Source organism: Ursus maritimus, unplaced genomic scaffold, assembly GCF_017311325.1.
Source record: "Ursus maritimus isolate PB19 unplaced genomic scaffold, ASM1731132v1 scaffold_7, whole genome shotgun sequence".
Lineage (NCBI taxonomy): Eukaryota > Metazoa > Chordata > Mammalia > Carnivora > Ursidae > Ursus > Ursus maritimus.
This window is the reverse complement of record NW_024426885.1, coordinates 81,616,245-81,641,769: the sequence shown is the minus strand read 5'-3', so window position 1 is coordinate 81,641,769 and position 25,525 is coordinate 81,616,245. Positions and strand designations below refer to the sequence as shown.

The window sequence follows — 25,525 nt, the reverse complement described above, 5'->3', positions numbered from 1 at the left end:
TAAAACAACCCCAGATACTAGGCCATTATATAATATATTTAAATATATTTCGCCAACTAAAAATAATTGAGGAAAAATGTCACCAACCAACCACAGGAAACTTCATTAAAAAATTCAAATATTACTACTCTGAGTTTTATTAGATGGCCACTGACGAATGTTTTACATAGTTGAAAGTCAAATGTTAAGATACATGTATGTATACAACAAAAACTTTAAATAACTGTATGTTGTATTGAAACCAATGGAGAAGTCTCACTACAGTTGCACAGCATCTTGCTTGATTGCTTGTTAAACAAATTTAATAAACAGCAAGTAACAGCTGCAGAAGCCACTGAACTTGACCCTTCATTTATAACCCTTTTTTCCTTCTTCTTCTGCATATAATGTGGATAGAATTACAACCTGCTGCTTTAGACGTTTATTACAAATACTTTGAACATGCAACGTGTTATTTTTTACCAAGGCGACGTGATATTTTAAAAGGCTCAGCTAAAACACTGAAGTCATGATCACCAAAATTCTTTTTATCTGTCTGAACACCTTTATCACTTAATAATTCAGCTGGTGAAAGACATCTAAATCCTTTAATGTGAGCTTGTTGTTTGGTTTGTTAATGGACGAGTTGAAAAAGAAGGCTAGCACAAAGTCTATTAGTATAAGAATAGAGAATGCTCAAGAGTTCAGAGGAATGTGAAAATATGGTAAGAAGGTAGCAAAGGGGGAATAAATTAATAGAGAAAATCACACCCTTTCTGGAAGATGGCAGACTGGAGTTTGTATCACAGTTAAAGCCAAGGAGCTGTGGGAAACATCGGAGCTCCAATAGAGTAACACACAGGTATAAAGACAAAAGCTGGGACATCACCATACCTGACTGCTAGAAGCTAGATCCATAAAAACGGCCTGGAGAAATCTCTTGGTATAACTTACAACACAGTAAGGAAAGTGTTAATAAAGTTGGTTAGGAAAAGGCTCTACCATTTGATTACACTCAATTAAGGGCAAGGGAATGTAATTTCTGCTTTTATAGTCCTCAATTTTTGGGTTCATTTATATTTTATACTTAATTACACAATTAATACGAGTTCATTCTAGTAAAAAAATCACATAATACAATCATTGGGGAATAACTTTTGTTTATATGCCACCCATTTTCTTTATTTATTAAGGTACATAATTGGAAACCTGGATATATAACAATTAGGTAATTTCTCTCATTTTATAACAAGTTAATTTCTTTCTATGTCAATAAATACAACACATATACACAGAAATTATTATCCTTATTCTCATGTTATGGACAATAGAACTGTGGCTAGTTATATTTACTAAGTAAGAGAGCTAATCAAATGTCAAATAACATGTTATCCAAGTGTCTTGACTTTTAGTAGCAAATTGCCCAGACTTACACCATTATAATTGCCTCAATAATATATATGTATATATGTTGTTTATATGTATGTATATATATATATATATATATATATATATATATATATATGCAAATATACAGTTGAGGGAGTTTTATATATTCTCTCATCAACACAGATAATTACAAATATTTTTCATTTCTGCTAAAAATCCATTAAAAATTTTTAATTTATGCTTTTGATTACTTTCGAATTGGACATCACCATATAATTAAGAATCATTTACACCCTAACTTTTTTTTATTTTGGGTTTACTTTATTTCTGTGTGTAAGACTTCTTGAAGGAATACATCAGTTTCAGTTTATGATACAGATGTTTTAAATTTTTTCTAAATTTTTAACATGTATTTGAATTTGTATGAATTAGAAGGTTTCACTTACTGAAGATTAATCCATATATTTTTAGTGTTTTCTCTTTGAGTTCATGCTTCAAAATCCTTCCCCACCGCACTGACATTTCCCTCAAGTATGTTTACAGTTTCTCTCTCTTTTTTTTTTTTTTGAGATTTTATTTATTGATTGATTTGGCAGAGAGGGAGACAGCCAGCGAGAGAAGGAACACAAACAGGGGGAGTGGGAGAGGAAGAAGCAGGCTGCCAGCGGAGCAGGGAGCCTGATGCGGGGCTCGATCTCAGAATGCTGGGATCACGCCCTGAGCCGAAGGCAGACGCTTAATGACTGAGCCACCCAGACGCCCCTATGGTTTCTCTCTTTGCATTTAAATATTTGGTCTCTCCAGTATTTATTTGAGTAAATGATATAAGAGGAATTGAACTATTAAATGACTTAGTCAATTTTCCCAAGTTGATAAAAGCAATAATACAATCTTGGCATTGATTCGAGATGCTCCTTTATTACAGATCAGAATTGTACATTTTGAAAATCTGCTTCAAACCTCTCTACTTGAAATTTATTTGGCACCCATGTATTTTGCTCTTTCTGTTAATATGACTTAATATCTGGGAGGTCAATTTTACATTAGAATTTTTCAAAAAAATATTTTAAAATGTTTCAAAAATTTTCTTGGCTATTCTGTCTTCCTTATTTGTCCACATTGATATGAGAATTATTTTTTAAAGAAAAAGAGAATCTTGCTAGTTTGATCCAAATTTGATCAAATCCCAGGTGAGTTAAATCATTTTGCATGTACTAAATTATCATATTCCTCAGCAAAATTTGGTCATTGTTTCTCTAGAAATTCTAAACAATTCTTGTTTTAGTATTACTATATATTTTGTAATTTTGTTGAGATCTTTTTCTTTTTGTAACTGATTGCTAGACTTCATGTTTTATTAATATCTGGTATCCCGTTTAATTTTTATTGTCATGGGGTGCCTGGGTGGCTCAGTCGTTAAGCGTCTGCCTTCGGCTCAGGGTGTGATCCCGAGGTCCTGGGATCAAGCCCCGCATCGGGCTCCCTGCTCCACTGGGAGCCTGCTTCTCCCTTTCCCATTCCCCCTGCTTGTGTTCCCTCTCTCACTGGCTGTCTCTCTCTCTGTCAAATAAATAAATAAAATCATTAAAAAAAATTTTTATTGTTAGAATCAGTTGATGTTTCTTTATGGAAATCACTTAAAATTATTCTTTCAGCATTTGCAACAAATCTGTATATGTAGGGCAGGATGACATCAATATAAGTAAAGGTGTGTATTTAGGCTTTTCAGTTTTATATATATTATATTTATACTTATCAATATAAAAAATCTTCACCACTTAGATTCTATGATTGACATATGAAAGATAAGTATTTTAGTTCTTCCTATTTTTAATGTACTTCGCAATTTTGCTTGATTTTGTAAAAAAATCCTTAATTTGGCAAGTCATCAGGGGCTGGCTGAATTAAAGAGAAGGAATAATAAAAAATTATTTATTTTTATAGTAGCCAGCACTTGTGATACATGAAGTATATTTGACTTTATTTATTGCATTCCGTTTTGTTCTGTTCATTATTTTACTTCCATTTCTTCATAATTTTTCTATGGTATCAACTATGACTGCTAGTATTCACTTTCTTCTGTTTTCTAGAGTGTGCTTACAGGTGTTTTGGCTTCTATTAATAATTATATTTCACATTTTCATAGGTGTTTATTATCTGAAGCTATTTACACTTTAGAATCCAATGTAAAACAATTTTATATCCCGGTGAATTAGATAAATATCAAGTCTTTCTTTAGTCTATGTTGTGTTCATACCACCCATTAATTCTTTTTTAAATGTTTTGTTTGTATATTGCTATTCTGTAGAATTTTACATTATATAAAACTTCTATGGAGAAAAAGTTTACCTTTACCTTCTTTTTGCAGTAATACCTATAATAGTCATGCCATCTTATTTCTATTTTAAATGATGTAATCCACATAGACCACCTTTCTAAGTCTTGGCTTTCTCATTCTTACTTATACTTGATAAATCTTCATCTCCTTTTTTGTAGGCTTAAAAACTATGCTGTGCATTAGAACTTTCTGTAGCTTTTATACATGAAAAAATGCAATTAAAATTCTTAAATTTTAATGTTTTATAAACTTCATTAATGTAGTTCCATGGATCTTAACAAACTGATTCATAGAAACCTGAAGCTATCACTTTTTTTCTTAGGTTTATGCAAAGTATAATGTTTCATTAATGCTCCACTCTCCTTCCATCCCTCCCTTCTTTTATAACATTTCTCCACTTTTTTCTTTTTAAGAGATTGAAGGAGAGCATGCACATGTGTGTATGGGGGGGGGAGAATCTTGGGCAGGCTCCACACCCAGCACAACAGGGAGCTGAATGTGGGGCTCCATCTCACCCCCTGAGATCATGACCTGAGCTGAAATCAGGAGTCCCACGCTTAACTGACTGAGCCCCCCAGACGCCCTGAGGATATTTTAATAATACACTCTTTTGTAAAAGTCTGTCTTCCTAAAAGATCATGCCCCTGGGTATAGGATTCTAATTCGAAGTTATCATTCCACTGTCTCTTGGCTGCATCATTATTGCTAAGAAACACATCATCACGCTAATTGCCCTTCTTTTGCAGGTGGTATGGCCCTACTTTCTGGCGAGTTTTAAAATCTTCTCTTTAATTAGAGTATCTTCTGCATTTCGGTGTTATGTGTCTGGGTACAGAGTTCTGTTTGTTATTCCTGTTTGGGAATCATGGGGCTTCTGAAATGAAGGACCTGTGTCATCCATCAATCCCAGAACACTATCAGTTGTTTTATATTTTGAAAATCTCATCTCTTCAGTCCTTTCTATCCTCTTCTTTTGGCTGTTGTACATCTTTTATATATTAAAAAAATCGGACCTTGTATTAAAACATTTCTTGCTCTCTTCTCTATTCTAATTTTCCTCTCGTTCACATTTCCCAGCACCTGTCTCCATGTTGCTTATCTTGGGTTTTTTAATTTTCAGATGTGTCCTCCTGTTCACCCTCTTCCCAGCTGTGCCTTATCTTTGGCTTACCCCACCCACTGATTGACCTTTTTTTTTTTTAATTTATTCATTTATTTTAGAGAGAGAAAAAATGCACCTGAGCAGGAGAAAGGGGCAGAGGGAGAGGGGAAAGAGACTCCCTGTTAAGCGTGGATCCTGATGAGGGACTCATCTCTGGACTGGAAATCATGCCTTGAACCAAAACCAAGAGTCTCATGCTTAACCAACTGAGCCACCTAGGCACCCCTGTTTGATTTTTTTAAAATCAATTGTTATAGTTTTAATTTCTTAAAAGTCTATTTGTTTTTAATCAAATCACATTAATAGATTTTTATTCTTTCATCATAATTCTGATTTTAAGTTTTATAGTTAATTTTAACAAATAAGAATCGTCATTATATTCATTATATACAAACTTTCCTTATCTGCAATTGCACACTTTGTTGGTTTAGTTGATGACCATTTTTTCCCTTATATATTTAAAGGTTTTTTTGTTGTAAGTTTATGTTTCTTACCAGTTTATTCAGAATATTTTTGAGGTGTATTTTTATTTTTTATTTATTTATTTTTATAAATTTTTTTATTATGTTATGTTAGTCACCATAGAGTATATCCTTAGTTTTTGATGTAATGTTCCATTATTCATTATTTCCATATAACACCCAGTGCACCATGCAATACATGCCCTCCTTAATACCCATCACTGATCTATCCCAATCCCTGATCCACCTCCCCTCTGAAGCCCTCAGTTTTTTTTCCCAGAGTCTATAGTTTCTCATGGTTCATTCCCCCTTCTGTTTAACCCCCCTTCATTCCTCCCTTCCTTCTCCTACCGATCTTCCTAGTTCTTATGTGAAACCATGTGATAATTGTCTTTCTCTGCTTGACTTATTTCACTTAGCATAATCTCCTCCAGTCCCATCCATGTTGCTGCAAATGTTGGGTAATAGTTCTTTCTGATGGCTGAGTAATATTCCATTGTATATATGGAGCACATCTTCTTAATCCAGTCATCGGTTGAAGGGCATCTCGGCTTCTTCCACAATTTAGCTATTGTGGACAATGCTGCTATGAACATTGGGGTGCATATGGCCCTTCTCTTCACTATGTCTGTCTCCTTGGGGTAAATACCCAGTAGTGCAATGGCTGGATCATAGGGTAGCTCAATTTTTAACTTTTTAAGGGACCTCCACACTGTTTTCCGGAGTGGCTGTACCAAGCATTCCACCAACAATGTAGGAGGGATCCCCTTTTCTCCACATCCTCTTCACAATTGTGTTACTAGCCCTGTCAATTTTTGCCATTCAGCTGGCATAAGGTGGTATCTCCAGTGGGTTTTGATTTTGAATTTCCCTGATGGCTAATGATTTTTGAACATTTTTCATGTGTCTGTTAGCCATTTGTATGTCTTCATTGGAAAAGTGTCTGTTCATATCTTCTGCCCATTTTTTGATTTGATTATTTGTTTCTCGTGTATTGAGTTTGAGAAGTTCTTTGTATATCTTGGATACTAGTCTTTTAACTGTAGTGTCATTTGCAGATATATTCTCCCATTCCGTGGGCTGCCTCTTAGTTTTTTTGACTGTTTCCTTGGCTGTGCAGAAGCTTTTTATCCTGATGAAGTTCCACAAGTTCATTTTATCTTTTGTTTCTCTTGCCTTTGGAGATGTGTCATGAAAAAGGTTGCCTTGGCCGATGTCGTAGAGTTTGCTGCCTATGCTCTTCTCTAGGATTTTGTTGGATTCCTGTCTCACATAGAGGTCTTTCATCCATTTGGAGTTTATCTTTGTGTATGGTGTGAGAGAGTGGTCAAGTTTCATTCATTTGCATGTAGCTGTGCAATTTTCCCAGCACCATTTATTGAAGAGACTGTCTAAGCTGGAGATGGAACAGAAAAACAGGTCTAACCCATGCACGAGAAGGCAGTTGATCAAGATTAGAGCAGAGATCAATGAATTAGCAACCAGGGGCACAGTAGAGCAGATCAACAGAACTAGAAGCTGATTCTTTGAAAGAATAAATGAGATCAATAAGCCACTGGCAGACTTATTCAAAAGAATAGAGAGAGGACCCAAATTAATAAAATTATGAATGAAAGGGGAGAGATCACAACCAACACCAAGGAAAAAGAAACAATCATTAGAAACTATTATCAACAGCTTTATGCCAATAAATTAAATAACCTGGAAGAAATGGATGCCTTCCTGGAAACCTATAAACTACCAAGACTGAAACAGGAAGAAATTGATTATTTAAACAGACCGATTAATTATGAAGAGATTGAAGCAGTGATCAGAAACCTCCCGAAAAACAAGTGTCCAGGGCTTGACAGATTCCCCGGGGAATTCTATCAAACATTCAAAGAAGAAATAATACCTATTTTCCTGAAGCTGTTTCAAAAAATAGACACAGAAGTAAAACTACCAAACTCATTCTATGAGGCCAGTATTACCTTGATCCCCAAACCAAGCAAAGACCCCATCAAAAAGGAGAATTACAGACTGATATCCCTGATGAATATGGATGCCAAAATTCTCAACAAGATCCTAGCTAATAGGATCCAACAGTACATTAAGAGGATTATCCACCATGACCAAGTGGGATTCAGCCCTGGGATGCAAGGGTGGTTCAACATTTGCAAATCGATCAGTGTGATAGATCATATCAACAAGAAAAGAGTCAAGAACCATATGATCCTCTCAATAGATGCAGAAAAAGCATTTGACAAAAAGCATCCTTTCTTGATTAAAACCCTTCAGAGTGTAGGAATAGAGGGTACATTCCTCAATCTCATAAAAACCATCTATGAAAAGCCTACAGTGAATATCATTCTCAATGGGGAAAAGCTGGAAGCCTTTCCCTTAAGATCAGGGACACGACAAGGATGTCCACTCTCGCCATTATTATTCAACATAGTACTAGAAGTCCTTGCAACAGCAATCAGACAACAAAAAGGGATAAAAGGTATCCAAATCGGCAAAGAAGAAGTCAAACTGTCTCTCTTCGCAGATGACATGGTACTCTATATGGAAAACCCAAAAGGCTTAACCCCCAAACTATTAGAACTTATAGAACAGTTCAGTAATGTGGTGGGATACAAAATCAATGCTCAGAAATCAGTTGCATTTCTATACACAAACAATGAGACTGAAGAAAGAGAAATTAGGGAATCCATTCCTTTTACAATAGCACCAAAAATCATACGTTATCTCGGAATTAACTTAGCCAGAGATATAAAGGATCTATATTCTAGAAACTACAAATCACTCTTGAAAGACATTGAAGAAGAAACAAAAAGATGGAAAAATATTCCATGCTCATGGATCGGAAGAATAAACATAGTTAAAATGTCTGTGCTACCCAGAGCAATGTACACTTTCAATGCCATCCTGATCAAATACCAATGACATTTTTCAAAGAACTTGAGGTGTATTTTTAAAATGCTTCCCTCAAAGAAGATTTTAGTTTTCTTTTGCTAATTTCCTAAAAGCACTTACCACATGGAAACAATTAGAATATATATTTTAGCTTGGGTTTTTTCTGGCCACATAGGTAATAATCAATTGCCCTAAATCCAAATACGAATAGGCTTCCGTTTAGTTTTCAAGGGAAAATTTTTTCTCACTCTGTTTAGAACCAAGTTCAAGATAATTATAGATCCTGCCATTGTCCTTTGTAGAGTTCTTTTTTTTTCTTTTCATCTAGTCAGCTCAGGGTGAATGTCAGCTTTCAGTGGTTCCAGCATTATGGAATGGATCTCCAATTTGCTTTCCTGTTCTCTGATTCTTTAGTCTAGTAATACCTAGATTTTGCATCAACAGAAATGAGCAAATATATCCCAAGCAAGTAATAGCTCCAAGACTTTCTTGCCCCAAATTCGTCACTTCTGAAGAATTTCCTTTCTTCCACATCAGCTCAGTCATGTATTTAGGAAAATGTATTTTTATACCTCAACCAGCATTTCTAGCTGTGTGCCCAGAAAAGAAGTTTCTCTAATCATTTCCCCCACAGTATTTGAAAAACAGTACATCAATTTAGTTCTTTACACCCAAAAGTATTCATATATTTCTCTTCTTATATTTTTCCTAATTATTTACTTCACATGTCCTCAGGGTTTCTCAAGGTAGAGTCTCTTTTAATTGCCATTTAACATGAATCAATAAGGATAAAGTTTAGACAGAAATTCAAAAAATAAGTAAGAGTAATTTTAACAGGCTAGAAAAGACAGAGTTGGGCATTCTAAGACAGGTATTCTGCCTTAAATATCATTAGAGACCTAGGATTCTCCACACTAGATTTCTACCCCATAGTCCCAGATGGCTATGCTAACTCCAATTATCACATTGGCATTCAACCCAACAGAAAGAGATAACATTGAGACACTGCCTTTGTTAAGACTTGTCAGAAGTTACACACACCACCTCTACTTACGTGCCACTGACTGTGACCAGAACACTGTCACACTGCAACACTTAGCTTCAACGTAACTTGCAAAACATCAGCTTTGTGCTAGGTCATTATGTGCCCAATTTATATTCTAAGTTCCTATTAGTGAAGAAAGATAAAAAGAAACTGGGTAAAACTGTCGACCTCTAATACAATATATCCATCCATAAGCACTGATCCTGTCACAGGGAACACACTGATTTCTACCCCCAAAGAAGCAATTCCAAAGTTGTCAGTTACCACAGCTTCTTCCAAGGACCAGATACCTAGGGGTGTTGATTTCTTTCCCACAGGCCAAGACAAAACCTCCGATGGCCTGATTATTTATAAATGGTGGGTATAAACCCTGAGAGTAATCATAATTAAAACATCCAAATAATAAACGACTAGTAGGTCAATAGTAATCATCAAACCTTCCTTGATGACACCAAGAATGATTTCCTTTACTGCTCATACAGTACGTTCTTAAGCTTGTCAGGTGTCAAACCCTGATTCTACTTTCCGGGGCGGGGGGGAGGATTTCCTTTTCATCTGTAGGACCAGCCTCTGTCTTTGGGAGCTTGTTCTTTGTTTATCATCCTTCATGGACCCTCTGAGGATGCCCGTCCTCGAGCATCCAGAGTGTTTGTGACCTCGGATTTGCGAGCCCCCTAAATTGATTACCTTAAGGAATGAGTTTTCACAAATTTTTGTAGGCCAGACTCATGACTTTTCACTCACTTAAATTCTTTTCAAAGCCTGTTGATTTGTTTGTTTGGTCCAGGGTACAAGAAGCCTCAGCCAAGCATGTTTGTTTAGACATAGCTTTTACGCCTGAAAGCCAATCTTATACATATGAGATCCTGAACTCTTATCCCATTTTTCTTTCCTTGAAGAAGCTACATCACGTGTTTCTAAAACAACAGTTTTGGGTAGAAAGACAATACACTCACTTGGTCTTTTAGGAGGTTTGATAACGGAAGAGAACTCTTAACAATAGAAGTACCTTCTGTCATAGCTGTACCTACAGAGCCAGGCCTGGGAGGAAGGAAGGAATATTCTCTGCAGTCTCTTCCCTGAAGGCCTCTAGTCTTTCACATCCCACCTCCACTTCATGGCATTGCATCGAACACATTTCTGTGATGCCATCCCCTTTTAACAGAGCCAGTAAAATTTGTCCCATATGCGAAAGGAATACCTGGGGGCTCTATTACACTATATGTGAGGAGAAAAATATTCCAAGAGCAGTACCTGTCATCATATGACTTCTTTATGTTTAGTTCAGTTAAGAACTTGGATTCGGAGCCAATGCTGGAATTCGAACCCTAGAGTTGCTACTTTTAGTAACCTCTGGCAGGTTCATTTCAAATGACGATAATACTATTGCCTATGTCCTAGAGTTGTCATATGAATAACATCAAATAAAATCGTGTTCATAGAGTGTCTGGCAGTTAAGTATAGAGCTCTATAAATATTACATATAATTATACTAAATTATGATGCTTATGATAATAATGATAATGATATATTGTCTGTCCCACATCCCTTAGATTTATCCTCAGATTTACAGTGGAATAAAGCTGAAGACCACATTTCCCATCAATTTTCTGTATCCCTATATACTTAATAACTACTATGTGCTGGACACTGCTCAAGGCACTGGGTTGAAGCAGTGAATAAACAAAAATCCCGCTCCAATGGAACTCCTGGCAATCTCCAACGAGCCTCATTTCCCATAACAGCCCCATTCCCTGGATAGATACAGCAAATAAAGAACTATAATTTCCTAGTGTGTGTTGCTCTCAAGACTTTTCCTGATGGCACATGCCTGCCTTTCCTCAAGAGATTACACTTCCAGAATAAACCACCAGTTTACTGACTCTCCACTTAGTTATTTTATGGCCCTCTTCTTTGCTGGACAGAAAAATATTGCCACAGTTAAGGGACACAGGTTGGAGCTCATCCCATGAAATTAAGCCTGATAACATATACGCTGATATGCTGATAACATATGCTGATAACTCAGCATCCTCCTACCTGCTTCAGGTAGACTCTAGCTCATGAAGCTGACTCAAAGTACACTACGTGCTCGAGTCTTAGAAGATTATACTCACTCCAGATCTGTCTACCTTATAATTACTGTCAAATCTTCCAAGATTCTGGCTGTAGGTGTTCTGCCAGTCTTTGCTTTCTGTACTTTGGAATTTTTGTCTCTTGCCCCCTATGCCTTTGGAAGAATTTTAATTAGCGTTTTAGAGAGAATACATGTGGCGCTGCTAGGCACACACCATTCAAATCAGACTCAGCCATCACTTTCAGATGTAATCCTAAACATGTTATGGTTTTCACTGTTAATTTGACTTGACTTTCTCCCTAAAATATTTTTAGCAGTTTGCATTTTGCTTTTTAATATCATAAAGAATTCTAACCAGACTTATTTATGCAGCATCCTTAACATCTATGTAATTTAAACATCTGGTTAAAATATTCTTTTCAGAACATAATTTTATGTTATGGTTCCTTAATACATCTACTACCTTGTATTTACATTACTAAATGTATTAAATCCATCAAATCTATTACAAAAATTATACATAACAACCAAAAGATACATTTCGTTGACTTTTTTTTTTTTTACTGACTTCAAAGATATTTTTAAAGTATTTTAAAATACTGTTTATTGATGGTATGGGTTTTTTGTAAGAAAAAGGGTATGCAATATTTACCTGAGGCTAGAAAACATTTCCCAGCATTTTGCAGTTCAGTGTGATTGCGTTGTGGACACACAGCAAATGTGGCTTGGGAATTACCTCTCAAGAAGAGCCTTTCATGCTATTCTCCATCCCTGTCTCTTCCCTGGGGTCTTTTCTCTGAGTGCTGACATAGAAATAAGCCTGGGTCCCCAGATGTCTATGCTGAGCAGAGGGAGCCTTTTCTCTTCTCTCACCACTGTTGGAACTTCGTGCAAAGAAGACACAAATTTCTGTTGTAAAAACCCATTTAATTGTGTGTGTGTGTGTGTGTGTGTGTGTGTGTGTGTTGTTTGTTTGTTGTTTTACAATACTAAACTTAACCTGATGGATTCAGAAGCCAAGTAAAGAGATCCATGAGCCCCACTTTCTATATTCGCTCCTGAGAAAGGATGAAGCAAAACTCAATGGTTGGGTGTACTGGCGGAAGGAAAAATTATTATAGTATTAATCTCTCCTCCTCACCTGATTCCATCCCCCTTGTGTATCCTCCCTTTTATTAAGATTTACTTTAAGAAACAGTTCATAGGCATTCAAGCACCACAGGGTACCTGACTCCCTACTTTCCTATGCTGTGTTCTGAAAGAGCTTCCTTATGATAGCAACATATCCTTTCTTTGGGTAGTGGCTCCTAGGATATTAAAAGGCAAAAAGAGTGAAACAGTCGGTTACTATCATTGTCAAACCTCAACATCAGTGATAAAATTGCTCAAGCATCTTGCAAGGGAGAGGCTGACTTCAGCATAAAGCACCAGCGTGTACGGGACCCAATGGTGCACTCCAGAAAGCAGAGCACTGTGGAATCGTGTTTGCAGGTCTACATTAGGGCAGGCTGGCCAGCACTCAAGGAGTGTTCTCCAACCCTCTCAGCAGATACAATGGTGAAGTTCACACAGGTTAGATTTATGTCATGATGAAGAGGGACATTCCTGGGGCTTTTCTCTGCTCCCTCAGAGCTTGTAACTCATCACAGCAACTGTGGCCCCCAAATTGAGGAAAGGACCCAGGGCCCAGACCTTTGGGTTTGAGTCTTCTTTGTTTTTTATTTGGCTGATTCCCTAAAATATAAATAAAACTGTCATGCAATTTATCTTACTTCTCTCATCATAAGCCCCAATTCTCAATTTACCTAATTAGTGACAACATTAGGTTGTGAACAGCAAGAATATCATCCTGATGAAGGAACAACCCAATGAAATTTAGAATACCCTTCATGGGGGCTCAGGTACACTACTTCCAGTGGGGTTACACATACATAGGACTTTACAAAGAAGCGGTGTTTATGATTGTGATTTTATTTTTATTTTTTTGCTTTATAACTAAATGCCTTCCATTGGAATGACCAAAAATATACTGACGTGGTAATAACTTAGGGATTTGCAAATGTGCATTCATATTTCTTTCAGTACTTAAATAATGATACAAAGGGCATAACATTTCCAAGACTTTCAGCCCTCAATCAATTTATAGGTGATCTCTTGTCTACATCTGTTCTCGAAATCTCCCAAGAAGACTCACTCTACCTTGTAAAGAAACTCATGGCTGGCTAAAGGTCTTCAGTCAAAAAGAAAAAATTTTTAAAAATTTAAAAAAAAAAAGAAAAAGAAAAAAAATTAGAATTTTGTCATGTATAATATTTAGGTCCTATTCTCTTTACTGAAAGGCACATTCTAGCCAAAAATGGTAATAAAGTCTTAAGCAATATCCAAAACGATCATTGTGAGAAAATTGAAGTTTTTTGAGATCTACCTATTATTGCAGTTGATAAAATCCCAACCTTTTCAGCATAAGACAACCTCCTTACAAAACCACCAGAGGGTAAAAACAAAACAACACAAAACAAAAACCCCTACTGTGGACTGCTGAGGCTGAATCAACTAGCCATTCTTCAATCTTAGTTATAAATGTCCTCAATAATCTGCCTATCTGAAATTATATATATATATATAGTTTATAAAATTAGAACGTGCATTAGGGATTTCAACTCAACAATATAGTAACCACTAGCAATTCATATCGTATATGAATGTTTCTCCAAATCCAAGATCTAGGGCTTAACCTCTTTGTTTACACACATAAAACAGCTTAAATAATGGTAGCTATTCCTGCAGATATTGTTGTTGCCACATCAGTGAAATTGAGGGATTCCAATGTTGATAAAACTGTACTACCCATAACAAACTGAGCATTTTTAAAAACTCTATTGAGTAATTTAAAATTACCATTGTTGGCCTATAAAACTGGAGACTCAATAGGAGATATTTAGTAGTGCTTATGCTCTCAGTGGATTTATAATAAATGTTGTGGCAAAAACAACACTGAAGAATCCGTAGAGAATGTACTGGAAGATTGTCATGAAAAACAAACAGTATTTTTGCCTTCATGCATAGAGGTTGCTTGAGATAATGAAAATATTAGAAAATGTCATCTATATACACAAGGTAAGTCAAACATAAATAATGTGGCCCCAGACTTGGAAAAGAAACGTTGGCTAATATCAGGAAGTCTGGCCATTTTCCTGGCCGTGAGGTTAGCCAAGACAGCCACTTGATTGTGCCTGCAGAAGGTACATCAACCAGATTTTATTGGCAGATGTAAGATTATTGCAATCCTGAAAAGTCATTCCATACCCTGGATATTTCATACAAATTGGGAAAGTTCTCTTCTGTAGTTGGGGATGTGGCCGGTTCACGCCTCACCAGCTGTACTAATAGTCTAAGCAAAGCCATAACAATGGGATACAGTTCTGAGTCAGATCCAAAGGACATCTGAGCTCCTCGGGATAGAATTATCCAGTTGCTAAATCACAATTTTATTAATATATGCCTATGTTTATCTTACAATTCTCTGAATATTTTGAAAACCTCAAATGCAGAAAGACCATTGCAGTAACCATGGCAAAGAACCTAATGGACTGTATTAAGACCTAAAACATACAAGCATTCACTTTGTTGGAATTATTATAAAGGAATTTTGCAAAACATTAGCACTTGATCAAAAATTTCATTGCCTCCATCTTCTACATTTTTTAGGAAAAGTAAAGCATACAAACAATATTATGAACTCAAATCAGCCAAACTCTCAGAAAAACTTGAAAATACTTTTTTTGGCCAGGATTTTTTACCTTAATGTTAATGGCCGTTATATGTTAGTTGTTTCCGGATTTCATACACTAAACTCAATAAAATAACAATGGGAAGACCTATGGTCTAACAACAGCAGTAGTCATTACTGATTCTGCCTTGACTTTTGAAAATCTGGATATGTATTTTTTAAAGACTAAGTCAATATTCTAATCCTTACCATCGGTAGATATAAATTTCCTTTCTTTAGCACCTATTTTCAGAACATCCCCGTGTGTGTCTTAAAAATTGAGTCTTCTGAAAGATATTCTACAGAAAGTCTTCTTTGAAAATGCTCTGGAAAGGATGCTAACAAGTCCTCCTGACAACGAATAGGGTAGCTACGTTACAAGGTGAATTCAGGAGCCGATTCTTTACAGTGTAAAATGAAGGCGAAAGCACAAACATAAAAACATAGATTAACAGAAGAGAAGAGAAAGCTCAAAAATAAACCCCTGATTATATTGTCAATTAATCTTCAACAAAGAAGGCAAGAAAGCAATGGGGAAAAAGACAGTTATTTCAACAAATGGCGTTGGGAAAACTGGACACCTATTTGCAAAAGGATGAAACTGGACCACTTTCTTACACCATACACAAAAATAAACTCAAAATGGATTAAGAACGCAAGTGAGACCTGAATCCATAAAAATCCTAGAAGAGAGGACAGGCAATGTCTCTGACATCAGCCATAAGAATATCTTTCTAGAGGGGCGCCTGGGTGGCACAGCGGTTAAGCGTCTGCCTTCGGCTCAGGGCGTGATCCCAGCGTTATGGGATCGAGCCCCACGTCAGGTCCTCCGCTATGAGCCTGCTTCTTCCTCTCCCACTCCCCCTGCTTGTGTTCCCTCTCTCTCTGGCTGTCTCTATCTCTGTCGAATAAATAAATAAAATCTTTTTTTTAAAAAAGAAAGAATATCTTTCTAGATATATCTCCTGAGGCAAGAGAAATAAAAGCAAAAATAAACTACTGGGACTATATCAATATAAAAAGCTTCTACACAGCAAAGGAAATACCAACAAAACAAAAAGACAACCTCCTGAATGGCAGAAGATATTTGCAAATGGCATATCTGAAAAAGGGTTAGTATCCAAAATATATAAAGAACTTACACAATTCAACACACAAAAAATGAATAAACTAATTAAAAATGGACAGAAGACATGAATAGACATTTCTCCAAAGAACACAATACAGATGGCCAACAGACACATGAAAAGATGCTCGACATCACTCATCATTAGGGAAATGCAAATCAAAACCACAATGAGATATTACCTTACATCTATCAGAATGGCTAATGTCAAAACACAAGAAACAACAAGTGTTGGTAAGGATGTGGAGAAAACTAAGCTTTAGGGACTTTTGGTAAGATGGCAAACTGGTGCAGCTACTGAGGAAGACAGTGTTGAGTTTCCTCAAAAAATTAAAAATAGAATGATGTAATGATCCAGTAATTGCCCTGCTGGGTATTTACCCACAGAATAAAAACAGTAATTAAAAAGGATGTATGTACCCCTATGTTTACTGTAGCATTCTTTACAATAGCCAAATTATGGAAGCAGCCCAAGTGTCAGTTAACTGATGAATGGATATACATACATATAAATATATATAGTGGAATATATATTATATAAATAACATAATATAATGGAATATATATAACATATAAAGTATATATTATATATAATCCATTATATTATGTTATATATATATGTATATATATATATATATATATATAAAACAAAGTATTATTCAGACATAAAAAGGAATGAAATCTTGTCATTTGCAACAACATAGATGGATCTAGAGAGTATAATGCTAAGTGAAATAAGTCCGTCAGAGAAGGACAAATACCATATGATTTCATTCATATGTGGAATTTAAGAAACAAAACAAACGAGCAAAGGAAGAAAAAAGGCAAACCAAGAAAAAAAGACTCTTGACTATAGAGAACAAACAGATGGTCACCAGAGGAGGGCAGCAGATGGATAAAACAGGTGAAGGTGATTAAGACTATACTTATCATGATGCTCTCTGGGAAATGTATGGAATTATTGAATCATTATATTATACACCTGAAATTAATTTAGTGCTATATGTTAACCACAGTGGAATTAGAATTCTAAAAGTAATTAAAAAATAAATTTACTCAAAAAATTGAAGGCCAAAAAAATGTGTCAAAGATAACTTTCAGATTTTTAACCTGAGCAATTAGTGGGATGATGTCGCCTTTAAACAATATGGAAAAGTATAGATAAAGTAGGATTGGTGCAGTTTAAAAGTAGGAAAATTATCTAGTGTTCACTACTGAACTTGTTATGTTAGAATGGTTTTCAGATATCCAAGTCCGGATGCTGAATTATACATGTGAGTCTGCAGTTCAGGAAAATTTTAGGGAAGACATATAATTTGGGAGTCATCATTATTTTTCAGTAGAGTTTTTCTATCTATTAATCTATCTGTCTATCTATCTGTCTATCTATCTACCTACCTATCATCTATATCTGCTGTGAACTGAATAATTGTGTCCCCCCAGAATTCATATGTTGAAACACTAATCCTCAATGTGATGATATTTGGAGATGGGGCTCTGGGAGATACTTAGATCATAAGAGTGGAGCCCTCATGAGAGAATTAATGCTCTATTTTTTTAAAAGGTTTTATTTATTTGAGAGAGAGAGACCACATGCACAGGGGGAGAGGGAGAAGCAGACTGCCAGCTGAGCAGAGAGCTTGTCATGGGGCTTGATTCCAGGACCCTGAGCCGAAGGCAGACGCTGAACCCACTGAGCCATCCAGGTGCCCCAAATTAGTGCTCTTATAAGAAGAAACATGAGCAAGCTTGCTTCTTCTCCTTTTCTCCATCATGTGAAAATATAGCAAGAAAGCCTCCATCTGTAAACCAGGTACAAAATAAGCCAGCACCTTGATCTTGGATTTCTTAGCCTTCAGAACTGTGAGAAATAAATTTCTGTTGTTTAAGTCATCCAATTGATGCTATTTTTGTTATAGTTCTACCAAACAGACTAAGATACTGTCCATCTTTCAATCCCCTATGCATTTAGACCTAGAAATCTATTTCTCCAGCCGAAATCAACTCTCCTGAAAACTGATCCCAAGGAACTAACTGAAGTAGGGATACCATTTTGCCAGAAGTCCTTTGCTAAGTCAAAGAATAGTTAAAACTGTAGTTGAGAACTCCTGAATTTTCCTTATTTTATTAAATGTTATTTTCAGTTGCCAAGTACATAAAACTATGCACACATTTACACACATACATTAACAAAATCATGGGAGTGAGAATAAGTAGAAAATGAAATAGCTTGACTTTACTGTAACTAGAGAGAATCATATGGTCTCTGATCTTAATCCTAAGTAACATAATGACCACTATCTACCAAGCACAATAAAATCATAAGGCCAGTGATAATGATCCACAAAAGTATGAGGTAATGAGGTACAGGAGGACTATTTATCCAAACTGGAAATACTGACCGATGTGTCTTCATATTTTCAAGATTTTTCTCATCAAATTTGTAAGATGCTTTTCGTTGACCACACTGTCTTAGGTACCGCGACTAAAGTACTTTTCACATCTCAAGTTTCGTTAAACTACAAATATACATATATGGTTAAGTGAGTGTTTGAGAAGGGCTAACAGCAAGTCTAAATGTTTCTTTCTGCGGAAAGAATGGCTTACCCCTACTAGCACTGTTTCCGTGGAAACCTAATGGCTTAAGGTAACGGCGGCACCTAAGCTCTGTTACTAAGCAGTGATGTTTGTTGCAAAATGATTCATATTTGATGACTGCATTTGGGTTTGCAGGGCTGGGAGTGAGCTATTAAAACCTATTGAGGCACAGCCCCCTGAGCCCCCTGCGCTATGGACTCCTCTATTCAGGTTGTTCCTAGGGGGACCTGAAAGTTTTGCTCAAGGGATGTTACAAGATGCTGGTCCAGTGCTAAGACTAACCAAATCCAGGGTAGTTCCCACATCTGCATACACGGTCTCATCCTTTATGAAAGGGCTGATGCTTGGGTGGTCTGAACAATGTGTCCTGAAGTATTGGAAGGATTCCTCTTGAAGCTGTCAGGTATGTTGGGATCCCCGTCCTGTATGTTTGCAAAAAACTGAAGTGAACTTGGTACCAGATGATGGGCCATGTTCGTGTGAATGAAAATGCCAATCCAAACCTGAAAGTACCTTCAATGTTACGTGGAGTACATGTAACAGTCATTTTTTTTAAATCTCTACTGTCGTCATTTACAAGAGCAAAGGACACAGATGGTTTAAATGTTTCACCAATGTGTCCAGTAAAGATTTAGCCATAGCTTCACATTCTGGGCAAAGACATTTCTAATTTATATTTGCAAATGCTTATTCCTGCTAAGGATACATAATTTCCTTGAGACTAAATTAAAAAAAAAAAAACTGTTACAAATACTCCATCATTTAAAAATAAGTATTTCCACTTCATGTTATTTTTACTTAATACATATTACATTTTAAAACACTTGTTTGGAATTCTAGGTTTTTTTAATTCATTAAATTTTATTAAAGATAATTTCCCTATTTATCACAATTTTAATTATAGCATGTTTTGTAAATAGATTTCATATTGTATTCTTTTAAAAGATGTATACATTGCCTTTAAGTATACAAAAGTTAACTTATGTACTTGTATCTTTATAAATACCCACGTTGAACCAAAAATTGTGTACCCCAAGGTTGATAACATCTAGCAGAACCAACTGACTTATGCCATATAAAAAATGCAGGCATGGGGCGCCTGGGTGTCTCAGTCAGTTAAGCATCTGATTCTTGATTTCGGCTCAGGTCATGATCTCCGAGTGGTGAGAGCGGGCCTGCCTGGGGCTCCGCACTGGGAATGGAGCCTCCTTGGGATCCTCTCTCTCCCTCTCCCTCCGCCCCTCCCCACCCCAACTCGCATGCACGCGTTCTCTAAGAATTTTTTTTAAAAAATTCAGTCCCAAGTTTTCAACAGAGGCCAGAAATTTGGGTTATGATTTGAAATTTGAAATTTCCTAGTCTTTAACCATTGGCAACTATGATAAAACATTCACAGTCCTCGTCCTCTTCCATTAGGCCTGGGGCTCCCTCTCTTTGCCTTGCCAAACTAGGCTCCTGGTCACCCTACAGAGACATGCCACCGGGTTCAAGCCAACGACATATCAGTGGAAGGGACGTCTGTCCACTTCGGGCTTACACTTAAAACATTTTTACATTTGAATTCTTCCTCCATTTCCTCTTCCAGTGCTGGATCACAGATGTCGTTGTACCCAGATTCCAGTACATAAATTAGGGGAAGGAAGAGCTAAAACATCCGAGGGAAATGGTATCTCTGAAAGCTAGACACTCTGCCCATTTGTCCCACTGACTCCGAACTGAAAATGGGAAATATTTCCCCAATATATCTCGTGCAAGCCAGCTTATGTTGAGAGCTCTATATTACTACAGCAAATGACTGCCTTAAGTAACACTGTAATTCATTCAATATGTAGTTTTAGAAGTCTGTGAAGGAAAAAAATGGAAAAACACCTATTGGCTTGGAAATTGAGGCCATAGGCCAACATTTCCGGTCTAGCCCTTACCATCTACACCAGCTGTATCTTCTCCTTGCTGGAATCTTCACAAACTACTTGTGCACCAATCTGGGGTTTTGAAATGTTATTCTCTCTACCTGAAATTTGCTTTTATCACTTTCTGTCTATTGAAGTCCTATTTATCATTTAATACACACCATCATTGTCAATCTCTCCTCTGAAGTGATGAAGTGATTTAAACGATAAATAATAAGATGATAGATTTTAAGACTATCCCCAATGTATTAACTCAGTAAACATTTATTTAGCATGTGGTCTACCTCTGGACAGTGAGAACGATGACCCAGAGGATAATATGATCAGTAGCCCAGATGTCTCCCAAGGCAGCCCTTCCACTTGCCCCTTTGGGCTTCATTATAGTCCATTTATACACATAACATAGCACCCTTCATGATGATAATATTGACTCGTTCCCTTGTTTTCCTTCCTTTGGATTCTAAGTGCCTTGAGGATAAATCCTAAGTCTTATTAAACTTTGTTTTCATTTTAGGTTTATTCCCCAGGAAATAGACACCGAAGCAAAGATTTGCTGGCAGAAAGTTTGTTGGGGAATACGCTGGAACAAGTTCTCTAAGGGGATGTGGGAAGCGGGATGGGGCAGAGGGAGAAGCTAGACAGTTGGACAGCACGGCCGTCACACAGAGGTCTGGATCAATGCTTCATGAGCTCTGGGGCTAGAATGATGCTTCCGAGTTGGCCCACATCACCAACTTCTTAGCCTTCTCTTCTACTGAACCAACACTGCGTTGGAGCTGTATCCCCAGGAAGTGAGAGAAGCTTGAGTAAAGCAGCCCCCTTCTGCTGAGGCCATTCCCTGGAGACAGACTCATCTGTGAGCTGCCAACGGGCAGCTTCCCCAGCAGCTGGGGAAACGAGCGTGTGGCCCCGAGGGAGGCCGAGCAGAGGAACACAGGCTTCCCTGCGGCATCATTCATGACTGGATGCTAAACCCATGTTTACTGAATTGATAATGGTGAGAGTGTCTTAAAATGTATCATTTCATGTTTGTGAAATGGTCCATAAGGTCCTGTTGAGCAAAGTTTCTCAGTCACTTATGCTGTGACATATGGCTTACAAGTATCCTCTTATTGATTCCCTCAAGCATCAGGGAAGCTGGCTGGGAGCTGTGGATGTGATTCGGTGACATTGGGCCATGAGTGGCCTTCTCCACCAGCCATATTCGGGGACTTTAGAATATTTCCTTTTCTCTGTGTTTCATTACATGGAAAAGGTTGAGAAGCACAGGGGCACTGGAAATAAAAGTAGAGAAAATATCCTGAGGACTCTTCAAGGCATGAGACTATATCATTTTACTCACAGAAAGTGACAGGATATACACTTTACTTTTACTAATGGAAGACCATGACTTACATGTGAAAGAAAAAGAATGGAGGTGATTCTCCTTAACGTTTAAATCACAGTAAGTAATAACATGCGGCTGTAATATTTTTCCAATTGAAATGCAAGGCATATCCAGCATCTTTTATCCGAAGAGCTCATCTGGTTTAGGGGTTTTTCTTTCTGCGAGTCAGAAGGCTGGTGTAAGGGACTCTGGGACTCCTGTCCTGGAGCACAGTGGAGAGACAGAAAAAACGTAGCTGAATTCATTTTCATAATCCATAGTTGAAAACTAAGAGAAATCCAGGGACAGACTCAACTATGATGACTTAGTATGTTTTCAAATCATTTCTGAAATCTATTCATTTAAAGTGTATTAAAATAACTAAGTTACAGTTCAGAGAACAACCTTCATTTATGACAACTCACAGAGAAAATCCAAAGGAATCCTGTATTTGCCTTCCCTAATGACTAGCCTCATAATTTGCAGTGTAATTAAAACCACTTCTTAACCTGTCTGTATTTACCTCCCCAGGTTCTATGTGTTATAAGAAGATATTCTTTATAACTGAAAAGAATGTCTCCAGGGTGAACATGTGCAATTTCTATGAACCATAAACCTCTTTTTGAAGTTTAGGATAAGCCTATGACTCTGTGTTACCAAGGATGCAATCCTGGAATATATTGCCCTGAGCTGTGACTCTGTGCGTGGCTTGAGACTAAACAACAAGACTGGAAGGTCATTATCTACCTTCCATGCTCCAAGTCAACTACACTGTGTCTCAGAGTGTGTTATGACAGCTCTGCACAGATGTTTCTGGTGGTTAAAGAGCTCTGTCACCCATGTCTGTTTAAAATCTAAAAATGACGCGTAAGAGATTCAAGAAAGGGCACTTGGTGCCACATCATACTCAAGCAAATCTGATGGAGAAAAAATGATGAGGGCTATGGACATGCTATTTGACACCTCTCCGGTGCTACTTCAGATTCTCATTTTACCTGCTTTGTTCATCTCTAGCTGCTGCTGAGGAGATCCACTCCCCATGCGTGCGGTAAGATGCAAACATTGACCAGTGGAAGATGGAAAAGATAGAAAAGTCCCTCCCCATTTCCCCTTTTATGTCCATTTTGGAGCATGGTGTTTTCTCTATAGCCTATCTGCTGATGTTGCAAGTAACAGGGAAAGTTTGCGTCTCTCCATGAAGCAAGGACCTCTGGTTAATGCTCACGCCTTTATTTCTCACTCTTCTTGCCCTACGTTCTTTTTTGCTGCTCTGACATTTCTCAATAAAGTGTCAGTACTCAAAAACAAACAAACATTAACAACAACCTGAAAAATGTATTCCACATTGTCTATTATCGAAATAGAACAAAAGTAGCATTGTACTTTAGTGAGATTACTTTGGGACTTCTTTTTTAAAAGCAGAAGAATAAGAGGTGTTCCATTTGGCCAATAGGCAAACCTGCATCCTTAAGAATCTCCACTCTAAAATGAGCGGTGAGACTTGACTATCTCACAATTTCATCCAGCATCCATTTTTTTTATTAAAATGTGGTCAAACTTGAAGATATGGGACTCTTAACAACAGTTTTCAGACTTGAATTAAAAGAACGCTTAAAAACTTGTATTTTGTATTCTTGATGTAGTATCTCCTAGTAAAATGATGAGAAATCTTAAGGGAAATGATACTACTTATATGGTTCAAATTAGGAAAAGCAAAGGAGTTTACAACCCTGTCTCTTATAAAACAAGTTCTGCCAAGATAGTTGATAAAATGTGGAATTAGGAAGTTTATTACTGAAAATGAAGGCATATTTGCACTTTGGTTATATAGTTAAAATTCCATGTGTGGATATACAGGAAAATATTCTCCTTAAAAGAGAAGCGCCAGAAATGGGAATCTTGTGAGACCTTCTTAGCTCATGGAAATACAAGGGTCTCTATCTTCAGAATAAAACAGTATTTTTAAGTATAGGTAACCTCCATGTCACCATACCTTGACTGACTTCTGATTCTTGTTGTTGTTGTTGTTGTTGTTTTTAATTCCCTTATGGCAGAAAACCACAAATTAATGTTTCTAACTTTCCAAAACCACCTAGTTTTGAAGCCCATGTTGCCATAAAACCAAGTTTTCCTGCTTGGACCCAAACTGCCATACAATATTTACTATTTAATTTTTATTATTTAGCAGCATAAAATAAAATGTAATAAACCTAACAGTCTTCCCTCTGTCCACAGAAATCCTGGATTAAATATACAAGGAATATTTTTTTAAATGTAACAGAAAAATTAAAAAAAAAAAGAGAGAATTTGGCAAAGCTCAAAACCCAGGGTGGATTTGCAGTCTGAGAGAAGTAGGTCCAGAAACAGGATATAATGACTGGATGTCTGGGTTATCCTGTGATAAATGGCATAAGAGCTTTTCTAGGCAAAATGGGACTTAGAATTGAGACATTTGCACAGCACAGGAAGCTGAGCAGGCTTGTCCCTCTGGGGCAGGGAATGGAAAGGAACCCATCTGCAGTCAAGATAGGAGTAGGAAGTTTGGCTTTACCTTGAACTCAGGGTATAGGAAAAGCTATAGCCTCTCCCAGGTGCTAGTCTTGAGCCCCAAACTGTCACATTCCCTTTGTTTAGATATCTACAAGCCACTAATTAATATAAAAGGACATATAAGATCACTCATTGGTGAAATCCACTGAGCACCTGCTGGAAAAAAACTTGAAATTACTCTCCAGGAACAGTTAATGTTATAGTTTATGAGATAACCACATGGTAGGAAGAAGGAAATGAAGATGAGCTGGCAGCAAAAAAAAATTAAATAATTCATGGCTAAACATTTTACCATGAAGAAGAAAACTCAAGCACAACATATATGAAGATTAGCACCCAGAAAAACTAAAAGAAGAACAATTTTAAAGTGATGGAAAAATTACTTAGGACAACATAGGAAGCAGAGAAGTCATAATGAACGAACACGAGCTATGAACAAAAGAATAGGTAGATTTGAGAAAAATAAAATCTGGAACTTAAAATCTCAGCAACTGAGTTAAATAGCTAATTTCAACCAGAGGAAAAGGAAATTAGCAAAAATTTAAGAAAAAGGTGAGACAAATACCCAAGATTTGTAATAGAGAAATAAAGTAATATAAAATATGAGCGATTATGTTACTGTGAAAATATTAAGAAAAAGCAGTGCTTTAGGACAACATGAATTTCTAGATAGCAAATCCAAAAGAATACAGAGATAAATTATTAGAATAAATAATAGACCCTTAATAGTTTTCTAAATACAGAGTAATCACAAAATTAATAGCTGTCCTTTACAGTAGCCAAAAAAAAAAAAAAATCAATTCAGCAAGCTTAACTTTAAAAAGTGGAGTTTAGTTTGGGATTATGAAAAAGTTCTTATG

General features: G+C 36.7%; 1 pseudogene; it reads right to left on the bottom strand.

Moving 5' to 3' along the window:
• The window catches only part of LOC103662003, a 94,077-nt pseudogene extending 70,921 nt beyond the window's left edge, over window positions 1-23,156 (bottom strand).
• Window positions 23,157-25,525: the final 2,369 nt, after the last annotated feature.